Genomic DNA, 12,633 nt, shown 5'->3' with positions numbered 1-12,633 from the left:
TAGGTAATGACTATTGTTTTAAATGTATTTACAATGTATTTTGCAATGTAATTACTATTATGTCATTTATATGAATATGTTTTACAATTCTAAGCCCCTATAGAATCACTATTATACTTTTGTTGGAAAAATTTGGTAGAATAGCGAGTACTCATGTAAAACTAAAGGTGCGTTTGGAAGTAACTGTGTAATTACTAAGTATGGTAATTATTAGGGTGGTAATTACACAGTGTAGTAATTACACTATATTTTAAAATACAAGGTGTGTTTGGATATGAGGTGGTAATTACATATGAATTCCTAATATCTTGTTTGGCAAAATAGTTAGTAATTACATGGGAAAATAATATTCTTTTAGTAGCTAATGTTTAATATGGAAAGTTTTTTGTAATTACATTCAATTCTCATGGGGGGCATGAGAATTGGAGAGTGTAATTGGAACCCCTCAATTACTTCTAATTACACAGTTACAGTGTAATTACATGATTAGACAAACATGTCAAATTGTATAATTACTTCCAATTACACACAAATTCAATAATACAAAATTTATAGTGGTGTAACTCTTTTTTAATTGTGCCTCCCTCCACTTTAGTTTCATCATTCATCATTCATCTATTTTTTAAAATAATAAATTTATTTTTAATGTAGCATAATAATATTTTATAATTAATTAATAGTTTAAAAATTTTAGGTTTGAACTCATGATCTCTCTCTTTCCCATCTCTCTCTCTCTAAACTAGCCATAGTTTTCTTAAAATGATATTAGGATCACTTACAAAATAGTTGGTGAATATTATAAATTAAAATTATTATGGTGATCGTTAGAATAGTGATAGAATCAGCTCAATTTTTATGAGGGGCCAACAAATTGAGTAGTTCTCACATGCTCCATAGCTATAGGATAATTTTACCACATAACAACAATATTTATATAAAAATAAAATTATTCAATATAATTTTTTACCTACTTCATTTTTCAAACATCATAATTATTATTAGAGGAGTGTTAATTATAACGTCCTATTACAACCTTTTAGTTAATCTTCACGTTTAAAATTACATGCTGAAATATTTTTTTTTTCAATTTTTTTCATAACAGTATTCGTTATAGTTACAGTATCATCTGTAAATTTTTGAATTTTTTTTGAATAGTTTACAGTATCAAAAACAGAGTTCCTAATATTCCAGTTTACCACGCGTCTTCAAAAAAATTTAAATGTATTTTTGGCACTGTAAACTATTCAAATTTTTTTAAAAAATTAGAGGGATGATGTTGTAAGCATAACAAACACCTCCGTGAAAAAAAAAAAGTTGAAAACTTGTATTTTCAAGCGTAGAGGTTGACTAAGAGATTGAAACAGAAAAATAATGGTAGCACTTCTAAAAAGAGATTAACTAAGAGGTTATTATTATTATTATTATTATTATTATTATTATTATTATTATTATTATTATTATTATTATTATTATTATTCTGGCATAAATACCACTATAATTTTTCGTCTACAAGTATGTATTTATATAATTATACATTTAACAACTGTATCAAATGTATATATAATCATACATCATATATGAGTGCTTGATTTTTATTTCAACAATTAAGATTATTGACTATAGATATTATTATAATTGTTATTGTGCTACAACATTTTTCATAAGTAGGAAAATTATCCTCTTCAATATTTTCTTTTTTCTTTAAATAGAGTTACACATAGGACAACTCTACACTTTTTTTCTTCATATTTTTCAACTTAAATTAAAATTTGAAAAATCAGATTTGTTTTAAGCCCAATTACCAATTTTTCTTTCAGCCCAAATCATCACTTGAATCCCGACAATATTATGGCCCAACTTTTAAGGGTCTCATATTTTTCAGCGTTTTGTCTGGCACATCTTTTTAGGCACCTTAAAGTTAAATTATAGAACAAAAGCTAGCTTATAGTAAATAATGAGTATTGTACCAATATAATGAATTTAAACCAAAATCCATGAACAAGTTCAGTTGTTACTTTTTTTTTTTCCATAGAGGAGAATTCGAACTTGATACTTCTTTTTTTGTGAGAAAAAATATAAAACCACTAACTATGTTTATATCCACAAATTCAACTATTACTTAATAATAATGGAAATATAGCTAATTTATAACATATGTTTTCCATATGATGTGAAGAAATTATAGTTTTATATGATAATGTATGCGGTTGATATAATTAAACTCGCCTATATTTCTTAGTAAAAGAAGTTGGGGTGTTAATTTTGTATTGAGTCTTGAGGAAATTAAGAGAAGGTGCATGGGAGAAAGATCCTTTTATCCCGATCATTAGTAAGCTTATGAACTCTAATGCTTCATTAACATGCCAATCAAAGGTGACAATCTTACTTGAGACAATCATCGAGAAGGGTCGTGGCATGGTAATTAAGTCGAATTTGGATAAGGTGTTGGTAAATGAAAGTTGGTAGTGTGTTACGAGAATTATGATCAATACGCAAGTGTACGTAATCAAGTAGTAAACTCACACAGGTGAGGTCGAACCACAGGGAATTGAACTGAATACCACTAAACTAGATTTATGATTCTATTTGGCAGATAAGAATAATTTTAATAGAGTTTGAAATAAAGATAATCAAGAAAATTAAAGAAAGCAGTAAACTTGTTTAATTAAGGATGAGAAATTAGGGAAAATAATCATGTTGATTTAATTACCCAATTGTTAATGCTAATTACTACTCTCTTTCTCAATGTGAATGACAGATTATAAAATTAACCTAACTCTTTTCAGATCTTTTAGGTCCTAAATTACATGTTATCTAATCACCTCTGAATTAGACTAACATATAATCAGCATTACGCAATAATCTAATTGTCACTAAGGCTATGTAAATACTTTCGTTTCACATCAAAACCTAGTTTATCCAATTTTAGCATTCTCAATTCTCACTTTTCAGATTTTGAATTGAGATCATAGAACATGTAAAAGGTGATCAAGCTTAAACATGGAATTAACACAAATATGAATAAATTTCACAATCAAGAAAGGAGAAATAGCAATTATCATTAACTAAGGATAAATTCAATCAACAATCATCATCTCCCTAAATAGGAGTTTAGTTCATAACATCCATCATCAAATCCATAATTAAAATTGAAACAGAAAATAGCATAGAAAAATTAAAGAGATAGAAAGAACTAGTTGAAGCAATTGATCCGAGTCGCCACAATCCGCTCTTCTAGCCTCCTCCTTTGTTTCTAGGGCTCCAATTCTGAATGAACCCTAATTTTCACGAACTCCATCTATTTAAACCAATTCTCATCTTTAAAATTCGTGAAATTACGAAACTGCCCAAAAATCCCGTCTCTGAGTCCCCGTCGCGACGGGGTTAAGCAGATCTGTCTCAAAATTCTTTCTGCCTTTTCCCGTCGCGACTGGCAGAGTCCTAGTCGCGACTAGATTACAATTTGAGTTCTTGGGGATGTCTCTGCCAGTTCCCGTCGTGACTGGCAAATTCCCCGTCGCGACTGGAACTAGCAGCGACACCAATCTTGGATTTTCTTCTCGATTCTTTCACTATTTTTCCAAAATTCTTGTACATACTTTCTTTAAATGCCCGAGGACCTGAAACAAAAGAATCAAGCGTAATATAGCCCTAAAACTAGAAACAAAGAGTGAAAACTAACCGAAATATGACCCGAAACTTAAACTAATTTAAGCCTAACATAGTGTATTTCCTAGAGTAGTTATTTACTCCCTCCCTACAAGTAGTTGTGATCATAGATCCCCCTTGTCTTCACTCGAGTGGGGTTGTGTCGAATTCCAAGCAACAATTTAAATTTGAGAGTTGGTGGACTAAGGACACTCGTAGTAATATAGTGGTTAATCATGTGTGGAGCTCTGTTGACTATGGGTGGACCCCGAGTAGAATATTTAGAAAAATTGGCGTGACTCGGATTGCCATCCTCAAATGGAATAGAGAATAATTTGACAAGTTGGACTCCACCATTAAGAACCTTGAGATTAGTCTCCAAAAAACTCAGGCTCTACCTACGGGTACTCAGGACTGGAATGTGGAGTGCAAGTTGAGACAATCTCTAAATGATGTGTTGGCAAGGAATGTGTTGTATTGGAAGCAAAGATCGCGAGTCTCGTGGGTAAAGAAATGTCATAAATGCTCAAAAAAATTCTTTATCTCAACTACTATTAGAAGTAGACGAAACACTATTGAAAGTATTTTGAATAAGAATATGAACTGGTACAATGATCGTAGCCTTAAGTCGGAGTTTATTAACTTTTTCAGTGGCATTTTTGCTGGGACTAACCATGCTCATCTTGCTATCCTCAAGGATTTGGTTAAGGACCACTTTTCTAGTTAGGAGCAACATGACTTATCCTTGGTCCTAAATAGAGAGGAAATCAGACAAATCTTGGTTTTTATGAGTGGTGATGAAGCCCCAACGCCTGATGACATGTCGGTCCTCTTCTTTAAGTATTATTGGAATTCAGTGGGAAAAGAATTTTGTGACTCAGTTTTGGGATTCTTCACTTCTGGGGTTATGCATAGAGGAATCAATGATACGAATGTGGTGCTCATCCCCAAAGTCTCAAATCCTATGAAAGTTTCCCAGTTTAAGCATATTTCTCTTTACAATGTTACTTAGAAGATCATTGCTAATATAATTAAATCGATCCTTCCACATATTATATGCTTAACCCAAACAACTTTTGTACCAGGAAGGAACATCCAAGACAACAATGTGCTTATCCAAAAAATTATCCATTCGCTCAAGAGGAAAAGGAAGGTGAAGGCTTCTTCGCAATCAAAATTGATTTGGTTAAAGCCTACGATAAACTTAGGTGAGAGTTTGTGGATCATGTATTGCAGACCTTTCAAGCGCCAAACCATTTCATAAGATGGGTTTCTTAGTATATTACAACTACAACGCTAAATGTGTGCTTAAATGGCAGTTCTGTGGGTAAGATTTTCCCAAAGTGTGGCCTCAGACAAGGTAACCCTCTTTCTCCCTATCTATTTGTTTAGGCTACTTAAATTCTATCTAGACTTTTTGAAGCTGCTTTAAGTTATGGGACCATTAAAGGTATAAAACTCAACAGAAATGGGCTAAATTTTTCTCATATTTTATTTGCAGATGATCTTATTTTGCTTGGTAAAGCTACAACTAAGGAGGCCAGGGGCTTATGGGATTGTTTGGATCATTTTTGCTCTTGGTTAGGTCAACAAGTCAATATGCTAAAATTTCTATTTCCTTTAGCAATAATACGATCGAAGGTATGGAGAGGGGGATTAAAGAGATCATAGGGATTAAGGGCATTAAAAGCAATATATGATAGGGGTAAGTTGAAAAATGCCTTTTTTATTCATCAATTAATCAAATTTACCTCTAATTTTATATTTATTTGAAACATACCTCTTTTTATATGTATTGTACCCAAAATACCCTTACATAAGAGAATCACATGGAGAGTATCTTGAAGTGACAGGAGCAAAATTGGTACAATGTTTAAAAAAAAGAGGTAAAAATGATAGATTTTAAAAAAGAAGGTAAAAATAAAAGAGAACAATATAAAAAAGGTATAGAGTGTAATTTTTTTTTTTTGTTTTGGTATTAAGCCCAGTCCATCACCACCATCGTGGCCCAACTTTTCGGCCTCTTTGTTAAACACCATATATAGATGTATAGTCATCAATATACAATGATAAAGCTAACTTCGATGTCTACTTATTATTAATAGTAATTAACAATAAATTTAATTTTTTTTTAAAAATAGAATGAAATATCTTTTTACTCAATATTCCAATTAAAAATATAACCAATTCAAAATTCAAAGATAAGCTTCAACTTTTTTAAAAAATAAATAAAATAATAAATTATAAGCTTCAAAGTGTTATTATATTTATATGAAGATGATGAGCACCATATATGTTGTCATAAGATGATGGCCTGAAGCAAATCTTAACCATGGGCTTGTTATTGGGCTTCATTTGGGCCCCTAACATGTCTAGTAACCTATTTATTTTAGATATATACTTACATAAAACACTATTTTCTTTAAACAATATAACAACAAAACTACATTAAAGTAATAATCCGAATCCAGACCCAGCTACTTCGAAGACGGACCCAAGACTTGGACCCCAGACCCAGACTGGAGCCCGAACCCTAGACCCCAATCTGGGACCCGGACCGGATAAGATCCAGATCGGACAGGACCCAGACCCGACCCGGAGTCGGTGTTGGGGTCTAGTTTATTAATATTATATTATAACTTTACACAATCTATTAATACAAGTCAATACCAAACATATATAGTATTATATTAAATATTATTAATATAATACAATACAATATAATACGACGTACCAAATAATCGCCTTAAATTTTATTTTGGTACAGTTAAAAATATACTTTTGAGAGAATTTAGATAGAAAAATATATATATTTTAATTTAGAAGACCTTAATTTACAAAGTACTTCTAAAATTACTTTTAAGAAACTATTTTTAAAATTAGAATAATTTACATACTTTCTAATTTATTTAATTTTTTTCTTATAATATCTAAACACCATTAGAAGAATTTTTAATTAAAAAAACTTTTATATAATTATCAAAATAGTTAAAATATAAGTCAAATCTTTTATTAAACTTATATTTTTAGCTATAAACAAAACTAAAAATTTAATCAAATAAAACTAATAATTAGTGATGTTCTATAATAATATAATTATGATACCTTGTAATAATCTTAAACACAACTTGCCCTTTAACATTTCTCATTATTCATTATTTTAACATGCATATATATAGCCAGCTATATAAACACATAGTACATATGTATAATGTATATAATATATATTCATCAATTTAAAGCCCTACCTTATTAAAGTAATTAAGTTATGATAAGATTAGACTTAATTTTATAATTTTTTTTTATTTGTCTTTTATGAAAGGATCATAAATATATATAAGTCCTCCAAGTCTCCAACATACTCAACCGCACGCGTTGCTGAGTTTCTGAGTCAGCCTGCACGTGTGGCCTTAATTATTTAATATAAGAAAAATTAATGCTAAAAAACACTAACTAGCCCTCTCTTTATTATTAATGTAATTAATAGGTTATATATAAATAAAGAAAATAGTTCTAAGAGCATCTCTAGAGACCTATAACTATAGTATATTGTTATTTTTTAGAATACTAGTTGGGTCTAACGTGCGAAAGTTCAAATATTTTTTCAATAAATTTTTGATTTTTTTTTTACCATCTTCAATGAAAGATGTAAAAATTAATTTATATTTGGTACAAATAATGGTTTTGTGACATTTTTGCATCAATTTTTACTATTATGGTCCAATGTATTATTATAAATTTTAATGCAAAATATAATATATCATTAAATATTCATCTAACAATTTATTAAAAATATAAAATAATAATGCAAACATGTTAATTAAACTTTTATAATAAAATATTAAAAATAGCATAATAGTAATTATAAAATCATAGCATTTATTGTAATGCAAATTTTACATTATACTATATTGTGATCCAAATTTAGATCACTTTTTATTATGTGAGATATTTGTATCACAATTTGACACACCATTGGAGTAGACTTTTGACATAATAAGCTATATTTATATTTGCATTACTTATTTGCATCTCCATTTGAGATGTTCTTAGTCTTCATTGTTTTTTGTAAATTAACAATGGCCAAAATTATTTATTAATTTTGTGACTCTTAAAAATATTTAGGATATTTTACACACATTTTATTTTTGTAAAATAGAATATTTTAGATTTTTTTTAAAAGAAAAATAATCAATACATAAAATACCTAATTAATTTTATAAAATAAATAATACATAAAGTTTTTATTAAGTTTAATTTTTTTTAATAATGAAGTATACATATGTAAATAGAACTCCAAAATTATTAACAATTTTATTACAGTTATAGATTATAGATAAATATTGTCTCAATTTAATTATATACACCAATAAATTCATTTATTATATGGTATGATTATTAGTATATATATTAATTATATAATTATCAAAGGTAAAATATTCACTTAAAAAAGAATAAAGAAACCTTATTAATTTAAAATTATATTTGTAATTGAGAGACTTTGATAAAATAATCACCTCTACAAATATTTCACATAAGACAAAATGTCAATTGGATGACAAACTTATTTAGCATTAACCTTAAGAAGTAGTGTAGTGTAATGTGCTACTTGTTTTATCAATTTTTTTTTTGTAATTTAATATGTGTTGAAGGCTAATTATGTAATTCAATTAGTGGATATCCAAAAATATTTTCACTTTTTATGCATGATATAAATATTTAGTTTTTTTTTTTAAAAAAAAAAAAATTAATATTTTATATACACTTATACATGTATAAGTAAACTTCTATTTTTTATTTATTTTTATTTAATAAAATAATAAATAAATCCTTTTCCTAATTAGATGTAAGTTAGAGGGTTATAATATAATTTTTTTATTTTTGAAAGCATAAAAAAATATTAATAGTTTGTTGTTCATCCAAAAAAAAAAGAGTTTGTAATTTAATATTTGATGAAGGTTAATTGTGTAATTTACATAGTAAAAGCCTAAAATTATTCTCACTTTTATAGAGGTTATAGATTTTGTTGAAAATTAACTTCAATTGTGATATAAAATGTGTGTTAAATTTAGCATAAGCTAAAAATTATGCCAAATTTAGCACAAAAGATAGCGGGATAAGGTGATGAATACCTCTTTTTTGTATTCATTAATAAAAAATATCATTATATTATATTTCATTAAAATCTACTCACTTTTGTGAGTGAATTGTCTAATATACCTTTACCCTCCACTTAAGTGTAGCACATGATTTACATTAACCCAAGGGGTATAATAAGAATTATTTATAAAAGTAGGTCTATCTTAAAGAATATAGAAATGAAGGTAAAAATTAAAAAAAATAAAATAAAATGAGTATACAATGCAATGTCTTCAAAAATAGCATGTGCCAAAATTTAGCTCACAATAAATATCACATTTTTTAATTACCTATTTGCCACTCATTAATACTATTCATTAATAATTTTTTTTTTATATTTATAAGTTATTAAAATAATATAAATAAAATTAATTATTTGTATATTTTCAATAAGTTTTAGTGATATTATTGACTTTTATAGTTAATTTGTACCTTGTGCATTAGAGCACAAATATAAAAATTGGGTCAAATATAGTTTTGTGATATATTTTAAGTCAAATTTAACCCAAAATATACACTATCCATTCGAGATGATCTTAAACAATATCACTAACTATTTATAAAATCTCATGTCTATAAAAATGGCCAGTTACTATTAATACCAAATAACAATACTATTATTATATATAATCAAACTCCATAAACATTACTAAATATATATATATATAATTACAATCAAACACCATTAATTACTTTAAAAAAGATTAAAAAAAAACATAGAGAATTTCCATAGGTAAAGTAGTATATAGCTAGGAAAATTAAGAAAGCAAAGAGCAAAAGGGTACTTTGTGTTAGAGATTTTATAACAATGGAAGAAAATCAAGATTTATTACAACTCTATTGTAAAATAATACAAGAATTAAAATAAGAGATTGATTAAATATATGTTACAATACATATATATACACTATATATATTACATATATATATGAAAGGTAAAAGAGAATATTACAACACATGTAATATAATATATGTATATATATAACAAGAGAATAATATATATAAACACTCACTCACAACCTTGAGTGTAGATTAGTGGGGATCACCATGACTTGAACAAGGTATTACACCTTTGTCCAAAAGCTTATTTCTCCCTATCTCTAAGCACTAAGGGAACTCTCTAGGAAATAGCTTTGGGAATTATCAAGTCTTAGGGTTTTCTAGCAATGTGCTTTTTTTGATAGAAAACTTCATCTCTCTCAAATGAGCACATTAGACTCCTTTATATAGTGTTTAGGTGATCACACTTAGAATTCAAACTCACCATCTCATTTCTCTCATATAATGAGCATTAATATAGTTTGTAACAACTATATTTCAAACCATTTGAATCCTATCATCAAATTGTGTAACATCTCTTTTATTACACAATATTATGATCAACCAAAAGAAGTTACAAAAGCAATTAATTTTGTAACTCTTCTCCATGTTATAAAGTGTAGGTTACAATTTTAGGTTAAATAAATTATATGTTACACAATTTATTTACCAAACACCTAATACATATTATTCACATAATAATATATATTACTACATTTTAATCTACACTTATTATATTATAAAATAATATATAACACTTTGAGATAACTATAATTATTATAATTTTAGTGATGTGCTTTGCTTCATCCACGAGTTCTTGTTCATATTCATCAAGACATAACCCTATATATATTATCATTTAATATAATGTATATTATGTACTACACACTACAACACTCGTATATATAATAATTATATATGTGTGTATATGTTTCATCATATAAGGGTTTAAATATTGTGGTCACTAGCTAATAAGGAAACTGAGTAACTAAGATATTGTTTGATTATATATATGTATGTATATATATATTAATTAATCGTGTGTAAGCCTTGGTCAAAGAAGATTAGTTAAGTGAAGGAGTATTTATATAGGTTTATATATATATATATTTGTGTGTATATATAATGAAGGTGTGGTGTGGTGTGGCCGACAAAAGGGAAACAAGGATTGAGACTAAACTCCCAAAATAATGAAAAGAAAAGGGTCCCCCATTACTTACTACTACCCTATATATAGTTTAAAGAGAATATAAGAGAGTAAAACAAAAGCCAAAGCTATAATATAATTAAGGGAATAATTAATTGAGTATTATTTTTGTCCTTATTTCAATATTTGAGAGATTATTATAACACATTTTTTTATATAATTAATGTTTTCAGTATTATATAGTTATAGGTAATTAAGTATTAATTCCACATTAATTTTAATTATTTTTGAATAATTTAAGATACAATAGTCAATGCTTAGTCACATATGCAAATTGATGTTTGATTATTATAATTATTTACATTAACATATTTATTATTTGTTTTAATTAATTATAAGGTATTATGTATTAGAGTATATATTTTTGATTAATATACTTGTTTGTTATAAGGTAGCCTTTTCAGGAAATGGCATGTGCTTGTATAAAAAAAAGACAAACAAGAAAAGAGATTTATGATTACATAAGTACGTACAATCAATCAAAGGGGTTTTGGTATGTATATCTCAATGAAGAATATATTTTTTCTTTTTCATTTTTACAATATTATTTCTGTAATTAATTAATTAATTAATAGGCAATATTGCGTACCCATGATTTATCTATTACATTCCCCAAAGTATTAGTTACGATTAATATTCATAATAAATTATTATATAATATTAAAACAAGAAGAACAAAACCAATTACAGCATGAATATATATAGTTGTTATGACTTAGATATAAATATATTGATTTTAGAATATTATATATTATATATATAGATAAAATGTTTATTAAATATATGCATATGGAAATATTAGTATCTTAATTTCTATCAAAATGCATGTATTCATCATTAATAGCTACAAAATTTTGTGAAAGGAGTTCTTGTTCAAATCAAGGTTTTTTTTTTTACTAATTATAAACCGGTGGTCAAAATTCTTTCTTAATTTCTCTAAACTATTTTTGAATATATATATATATATATATATTCTTACACTAATATTTTTGAACATATAGCTACAAGTCATGTTTCTTCATCGAATTAATTAGGGTGTGTTTGAAAGTAACTGTGTAATTACTAAGTAGGGTAATTACTAGGGTGGTAATTACACAGTTTAGTAATTACACTATATTTTAAAATGCAAGGTGTATTTGGATATGAGGTGGTAATTACACATGAATTCTTAATATCTTGTTTGGCAAAATAGTTAGTAATTACATAGGAAAATAATATTTTTTAATAGCTAATGTTTAATATGGAAAGTTTTTAGTAATTACACAGTAATTACATTCAATTCTCATGGGGGGCCATGAGAATTGGAGAGTGTAATTGGAACCTCTCAATTACTTCCAATTACACAGTTACAGTGTAATTACATGATCAGACAAACATGTAAAATTGTGTAATTACCTCCAATTAAACACAAATCCAATTACATTGTGGTTTGAACGCTTTTCAAACGCACCCTTAATTATATTAACAGTAGGAAATTAATAAAACTCACACCTATTGCCATATATTAATGAAGAATTAATTGTATATCTATGATTCTAGTCAAAACAATATTAATGGTCAAAGAAAAATGGAAGAAATGGTTAAATTAGTGGCCCTTGTGGATCTCATACATATATAGGCGCCGAAAGCTATAAATATATAAAAACAAAAGTAAATTGTAATGACACACACCATCATATATATATATATACACATATATATTAAAGGGCAAGAGACACAGAAAGAGAAACACACAGCCTTTCTTTCTTTCTTTCTTTCTTTTCTTTTTTTTTTTTTTCTAAAAAAAAGGTTTATGAATCTCAACTCATGAGTTGTTAATA

This window comes from Cannabis sativa, chromosome 6 (genome assembly GCF_029168945.1).
Source record: "Cannabis sativa cultivar Pink pepper isolate KNU-18-1 chromosome 6, ASM2916894v1, whole genome shotgun sequence".
NCBI classification, from domain to species: domain Eukaryota; kingdom Viridiplantae; phylum Streptophyta; class Magnoliopsida; order Rosales; family Cannabaceae; genus Cannabis; species Cannabis sativa.
This window is presented reverse-complemented; position numbering follows the sequence as displayed.